We start from the raw sequence: 7,510 nt of genomic DNA, 5'->3' as shown, positions 1-7,510 counted from the left end.
AACGGGCCGGGGGCGGGGCTTCCGGTGACATTCGCCAAGACGACGCGCCGAGGGGCGGGGGGCGCACGTAAAGGGACGGAGCTAAACAGGACCACCCTGAGGAGCTATGCGGGTTGGGGAGAGGAAGACTCTGATTGAGGCACGTCTATAAGGGATTTTGGCGACTCTGGGAAGGAATGCTTGGGGAACTGGTGACAGGAGTAGGGCCTCGGCGGTGTTGGTAATGGGCTGGTAGTATAGAGGCTCTTACAGAGGGCTGTTCGAGGGTGTGGCTGATAGTTTAGTGATCTTGTGGAGAGCTGTTCCGAAGGGAAGTCGGATTGGGGCATTGGTGACAAGGACGGTATTTGGGGGGGTGTATGACAGAAGAGGGGTCTCTAGTGGTTGGCTATGGCCACGGGGCTGTTTAGGGCGCTGACAGTTTGGGGACTACTATTTGGAGTGGTGATAGATTGGTGGCTCAACATTGGGGATGCGGTGATAGTTTGAGGGGACTGTGTGGGGAGGGGTACTGATGACAATAGGAGGTCCAGTATTAGGGACAGCTGTAATAGGCAGCCTTGGACCTAGAAGTTGATTTTAAACAAATCCCATTTCCTTCCTTTGTTCATGAATAAATATTTGAATAAACATTTAAGAAATATAAATACTCATTTGAGGACTGTAACATCACTAATCATAAAGAGAAGCCTTAACCTTAACTGGCAGAGGAGTTGAGGTGACTGTCAGGTTCGGAGAATTCCACAGAGAGCTGGTCATGAGATGAGTCTCCTTGTTTGCCAGTGGGAGAGGGTTAGCAATCACAGCCTGGGCTGTGTATGTCACCTGCCTCAGCAGATGCCTTAAAGTTCTCCAATCAGTGATGTTAATTCCTTTCTTCCAAGCAGAGTGATCAAAGCAGTCTGATCTGAGTCACCATCTGTTTATGAGCTGGTGAACACGTAATGAAAATATTCACTTAATTGGGCACATGAACCCTGCCACGTACTTGTGATTCTGATGCACCTATAAGGCCTGTGTGTTTGGATGTTGGCATTCATCATTTCCTACAGTTGAAATTCCTGATCGATGCTGTGCAACCTAGCTTCATTCTAAAAGTATTTTTCTTATTTTAAGATTGTGTGTCTGAGCAACCAGAATAGGTTTTTGTTTTTGATAAAGTGAAAAATTCTTTATGAGATGCCCAAGAGACACATCCAAATGAAGATGTAGAGCAGGTAAATGGCTTTATGAGTCTCAAAGTCAGAGAAGTCTTTAAAGCTACTGAGCTGGATGAGATTAGCTAGACAGTGAGTGAAAATATCTATTTCACAAACAGAATTAAACACTGAAGAATGAATATGGTAGTTCAACATCTCATAGTCAATGAATCAGTGAAGAAGTTAGAAATTGGACTCAAGTCCCCTGCTTCCACTTACAGAGCGGATCATTGTATCCTACTCTCAGGCACGTTTATATCACCTGGCATGCAGAAGAGCTTAGTACACTTCTCAGGGGAAAGATCCACTGCTCACACACTCACAGGCACATCTCCTGATGGTTTCAATGATGTACACTTTCTGTCTTCTATCCTTACCTACTTTTTTGATGTCTTTTTCCAGTTCACCATTGTAATTGGCTTATCTCATTTGCCTTGATCATATGCATCACCTTGTTCATCTATTGGGTCATTGTCTTTAGCTATTGAATGTTCTAAGAGCACTGGGTGCCTTCCTTGAGGGCGAAGTTAGTTGAGATGAGCCAGAGAAGAAATAGGATAATGAATATATGCAATTAAACATTAACAGATCTATAAAGCACAGAGAATGAGTTTCAAACTTTGGAGAGCTGTGTGAACATGGATACTGAGGGACCAGCACAAAGCTAAGTGAGAATAAACAAGAAAAAATTCACATAGAATGTGGATCTTCTGATGCAGAGAGAAGGATACATTTTTGAAAGTGTAAACTTTCCTTTCCAGATAAAAACAAAGGCTGGGGTTGGAAGAGGGAACTGGAAAGTAATATAGATAGATGCCAAGATAAAAAACATGTTGGAAAGCCTTGAAGACATTCAGGAGTTCTAAGTTGATTCCAGAGAACTGGACTAGGAGCTCTTCTAAAGAAGAGGAACACTATTAAAATGTGAAGTTTTAAGAATATGACTCTTTCTCTCCTTGGAGGTAAACTATATAAAACACAAGAACATTATGGAAATAGAAACTGAGAAGTCAGTTTTCAGTCATGGATGTATGAAAATAACATGATATACACAGATCCTTAACATTTTTAAAAGGTCTAGTATTCTCGCTAAAAAAAATTGAAATAAAACCACAAGAACTAGCTTCTACAAATCGTGGAAGCAAAGAATAAATATTACTATCCATTATGGCTAAATATTTTTGCAAAGCTCATGGCATCTTAGGGAAGTCTGAAGCACTTCACCTAAATTCTTAGCAGTCACCTCCTTGTTTCAGCTGTGACTTAGCTACAGTATCTGTTTTTCTTGTTGAAAAAAGGAGTTTGGAGGCAAACACCTCCTTCCTCAAGGGAGAGTCACTCACAGGAGTCAATACTAGACTCATTTATTCTAGAGCACCCTCAGGTGGTTATTTAAATAAATGAAAGTCGTTCACTTAAAGCATAGATACAATGTAATGTCAAAATCATACCATAGATTTAAGCCTAACAATTGCTGTATTTAAGAGCCATGTGGCCATCCCAGAATAGCTTTAAAGCAAGAATGAGTAGGACTGGACCTGATGATATGTCAAAAGCATTTTACAGCTGATGACATTGTCATCTAGAACTGTGGCCATAAGGACCGTGCGATAGTTTTCTAACATGGGCAGGTCTTGACCTTTCTCTGTCTGTGCTCTGTTGTCTGTGTTGTTAGGATCTCAGCTGTTCTCTTCATCTAAAAGCCCCTTCTAGGTTGCCTCCTTAAATAGGGGCATCAATGACCAGACTCCACTTTGAACACAAACCTCACACTCTATAATACTGCAATGTGATCCTTCAGGGCCTTTTATGAGGAACTTGACTGAAGACAATATTTTAAAAAGAGAAAATCCTTCTGCCATGTTCAAAATATTGCTTTAGGAGGGAGAAAAAACATTCTATTTTTTTGTTTGTTTGCTTATGTGAGACAGGGTCTTGCTCTGGCACCCGGACGTCATAGCTCACTACAACCTTTAACTCCTAGGCTCATGTGATCCTCCTGCCTCAGCCTCCTGAGTAGCTGGGACTATACAGGCACGTGCCCCTACACTCGGCTAATTTCTTTTATCTTTTATAGAGATAAGGTCTCACTGTGTCTCAGGCTGGTCTCCAACTCCTGGGCTCAAAGCGATCATCCCGCCTCAGCCAACGCCTTCAATTAAGTGATAAACCAATGCTATCTCTGGGGACGACCATAGCTTCCCTTAAAACCCATAGCCTAGCTTGTACCCAATACAGTGTAACAAAGCACGTCTGAGACAGCTATGTAGTGATTCTCCTCTATCCGTCCAACGCTCTGGGGATTTGTGTTCTTCCGTTCCCGCGGCTGTCCTGCTATGGAGCATCGTGGAAGCAGCAGAAAACTTGGAGGCAAAGGAACCTGGCTGTGGTCTTATCCCAGGACCATGGCACTGGTTGGGTTTCAGTATGAACCAAACTGGGGGCTCATACGTGACACAGAAGCAGGTCTTTAATTGTAAATCAACTTTTATGAAATCTTATTTTACACCAATGTCAACAAAGACGATGGCTACGACTCAGGTCCACGGAAACATCCTATTACGCGACCCCTCAGCATTTAAGGAGACGCGCGCATTAAGCAAGGGCCACGGTCCACCCGCGCGCGCCGCCGCGCTAGCCCCGCCCCGCCAAAGCCCCCGTCCTTGCGATTGGTTCGTTTGCCTGCGCGCCGGTTGCCGTGGACACCACGGCGATGGCAACCAACAGAAGCCAAACTTGCTTGTCTGTCGCGAATCGCCGCGGGATCCCGACGGGCGGTGGCGCTCCACGAGCTCTTCTCTCACCCGGTGGAGCGCGGCTACCGCGCGGGGCTCTGCTCCAAAGCCGCGCTCTTCCTGCTGCTGGCCGCCGCGCTCACCTACATCCCGCCGCTGCTCGTGGCCTTCCGGAGCCACGGTGAGCCTGCCGCGGCCGGTGCGCAGCTAGCTGAAAGGATCCAGCCACAAACCAGCGCATATCCTATTTTCCATTTATGTGAAATGTCCAGAATAGGCAAATCTATCGACACAGAGAGTAGATGAGAGGCTGCGGGGGCTTGAGCAAGGAGTTGGGGGAGATATATGGCAAGTGACTGCTAAGGATATGATGTGTCTTTGGGGGATGATACAAATGTTCTGAAATTGGCATTAGATAGTAGTGACGGTCAGACAACTTTGCATATACTATGTGAATCCTGTCACAACATGCAAAAATGCATGTAGGAGGTGGCCTGGTGATATGCATACAAGCCATTGTAGTAAATATTACTGATTTGCTATGCCTCAGGCATATAATAAACATTTTATCATTATGCTTTTAACTGTCCTTTACATCAGAAGTCCCTGACCTTTTTGGCACCAGGGATTGGTTTCGTGGAAGACAGTTTTTCCACGGATGGTGGTGTAGTGAGGGGTGTGCTCTGTGGCCCCAGAATTGTGAATTGGGGGACCGCAGCTTTACATAGTACTTGGCCTGTAATAATCACTTGGGAAATGTTAGCTGTTAAGTTTGTTGTTGTTTTTTTCCAGCATATTATGGGGGTACAAATGTTAAGGTTATGTATATTTCCCTTGCCTCCCTTCTCCCCTCGAGTCAAAGCTTCAAGCGTGTCCATCCCCCAGTTGGTGCTCATCACACTCATTATGTTTGTATATACCCATTCCCTCCCCCCCAACACCTGCCTGACACCCGATAGATGTTATTCCTATTTGTCCACTTATGTGTTGATCAGTTAATACCAATTTTCTGTTGAGTACCTGTGGTGCTTATTTTTCCATTCTTGGGATACTTCACTTAGTAGAATGGGTTCCAGCTCTATCCAGGAATATACAAGAGGTGCTATATCACCGTTGTTTCGTATAACTGGATAATACTCCATGGTATACATATAACACATTTTATTAATCCACTCATGTATTGATGGGCACTTCGGTTGTTTCCACATTTTTGCAATTGTGAATTGTGCTACTATAAACATTCGAGTGCAGGTGTCTTTTTCATAGAATGACTTTTGTTCTTTTGGGTAGATGCCCAGTAATGGGATTGCTGGATCAAATGGTAGATCTACTTGTATCGCTTTAAGGTATCTCCATATTGCTTTCCACAGAGGTTGAACTAGTTTGCAGTCCCACCAGCAATGTAGGAGTGTTCCTGTCTCTCCACATCCACACCAACATTTATTGTTTTGGGACTTGTTAATAAAGGCCATTCTCGGCCGGGCGCTGTGGCTCACGCCTGTAATCCTAGCTCTTGGGAGGCCGAGGCGGGCGGATTGCTCAAGGTCAGGAGTTCAAAACCAGCCTGAGCAAGAGCGAGACCCCGTCTCTACTATAAATAGAAAGAAATTAATTGGCCAACTGATATATATATAAAAAATTAGCCGGGCATGGTGGCGCATGCCTGTAGTCCCAGCTACTCGGGAGGCTGAGGCAGGAGGATCGCTTGAGCCCAGGAGTTTGAGGTTGCTGTGAGCTAGGCTGACGCCACGGCACTCACTCTAGCCTGGACAACAAAGTGAGACTCTGTCTCAAAAAAAAAAAAAAAAAAAAAAAAATAAAGGCCATTCTCACTGGAGATAAGTGATATCTCATTGTGGTTTTGATTTACATTTCCCTGATGATTAGAGATGTTGTGCATTTTTTCATATGTTTGTTGGACATTATTCTGTCTTCTTTTGGGAAGTTTCTGTTCATGTTCTTTGCCAGCTGTTAAGTTTTTAAAACTATATTTTCTCCTTAATCCCTGTGGTAATCCTGTGAAGTGGAGGTTATACTCCTAATTTACAGATGAAGAAACAGAGAAATAGTATAATTTCCCTTTGCTTTCAACTGAACAGAGTCAGGATTGGAACTCAATGTTTCCTAGGCCAGAGCTTCAAATCTTAACCCTTATTGTAACAAAATACTTTTATTTTCGAAATCTGAATGTAAAGCCAAAGTAGCGTCAACCTGTCCAGGAAACTGTCCATGCAGCAAAGGAAGCAGTGGTTTTGGATCAAGTTTTAAATGCTGGGAGGTGGCCATGCTGTTGCTAATTTGGAGAAATACTGCAGAAGTCACAAATGGCCTTGCTTCTGCTTTGGGCAGCTCACCTTGGACAGCATCTCTAAAATCCTTGTGTTTTTAATGCTTTAAAACTCTGTTTTCGGGCCGGGCGCTGTGGCTCACGCCTGTAATCCTAGCTCTTGGGAGGCCGAGGCGGGCGGATTGCTCAAGGTCAGGAGTTCAAAACCAGCCTGAGCAAGAGTGAGACCCCGTCTCTACTATAAATAGAAAGAAATTAATTGGCCAACTGATATATATATAAAAAATTAGCCGGGCATGGTGGCACATGCCTGTAGTCCCAGCTACTCGGGAGGCTGAGGCAGGAGGATCGCTTGAGCCCAGGAGTTTGAGGTTGCTGTGAGCTAGGCTGACGCCACGGCACTCACTCTAGCCTGGACAACAAAGCGAAACTCTGTCTCAAAAAAAAAAAACAAAAAACAAAAAAAAAAAAACTCTGTTTTCTTGTTTTTAACAAGGGAAGAAGAAAACAGAGTGACCTTTTCCCTCAGTGAGCCTGATGTGGCTCTTTAAGACATGCGTGGACCCAGAGAATGTGGGAGCTGACGGCTATAGAAGGATACCAGAGCATCAGTGGAGAGTACCTTGTGTCTAACAGACCTTTTTTTTTTATCATCTCTGAAATCAGACTGTGTTATCTTACATTAGCTATGGGCCAGGAGGCAGGCTTGGTGTCATTCTCACTGTCTAGCCACATGCAGACAAAAGTGCCACCATCAAAACTTGCAGAAGGGGCATCAGCAACTTGAAAGAAAACCCCAGAAACAGTAATAAAACATCTTTTTAAAAATGTTCTAAACTTTTATTTTTTTTAAGAGACAGGGTCTCACATGTTGTTCAGGTTGGACTCCAACTCTTAGACTCAGTTGATCCTCTTGCCTTGGACTATAGGCATGCGCTACCCTGCCTGGCAATAAAACATTATAACCTCTGAGAATCAAATAGAGAACCTATCAGGGGAAGTTCAAGAGGCATTTACAAATAAGAAAGCTCTACATAATTTAAAAGCTTGCTTTTAACACCAATGGGTGTTAATTTCTTTTATGAATTGTGCTTTTAAGTGCCATATCACCAGCATGCCTGATGATACAAAGGACAAAATTGCATGGAAAAGTGTGGACATCATTGACTAAGTTAAGTTGTTATTCAAAAGAATAAAGTTGTGAAGAAATTTTAAGAATCCCTAGAACAACTTATTTTGCTCTTATTATTCTAAGTAAACTAGCATAATTACCTGGTATAAATATATCC

This window comes from Microcebus murinus, chromosome 20, assembly GCF_040939455.1.
Source record: "Microcebus murinus isolate Inina chromosome 20, M.murinus_Inina_mat1.0, whole genome shotgun sequence".
Taxonomy (NCBI): domain Eukaryota; kingdom Metazoa; phylum Chordata; class Mammalia; order Primates; family Cheirogaleidae; genus Microcebus; species Microcebus murinus.
This window is presented reverse-complemented; position numbering follows the sequence as displayed.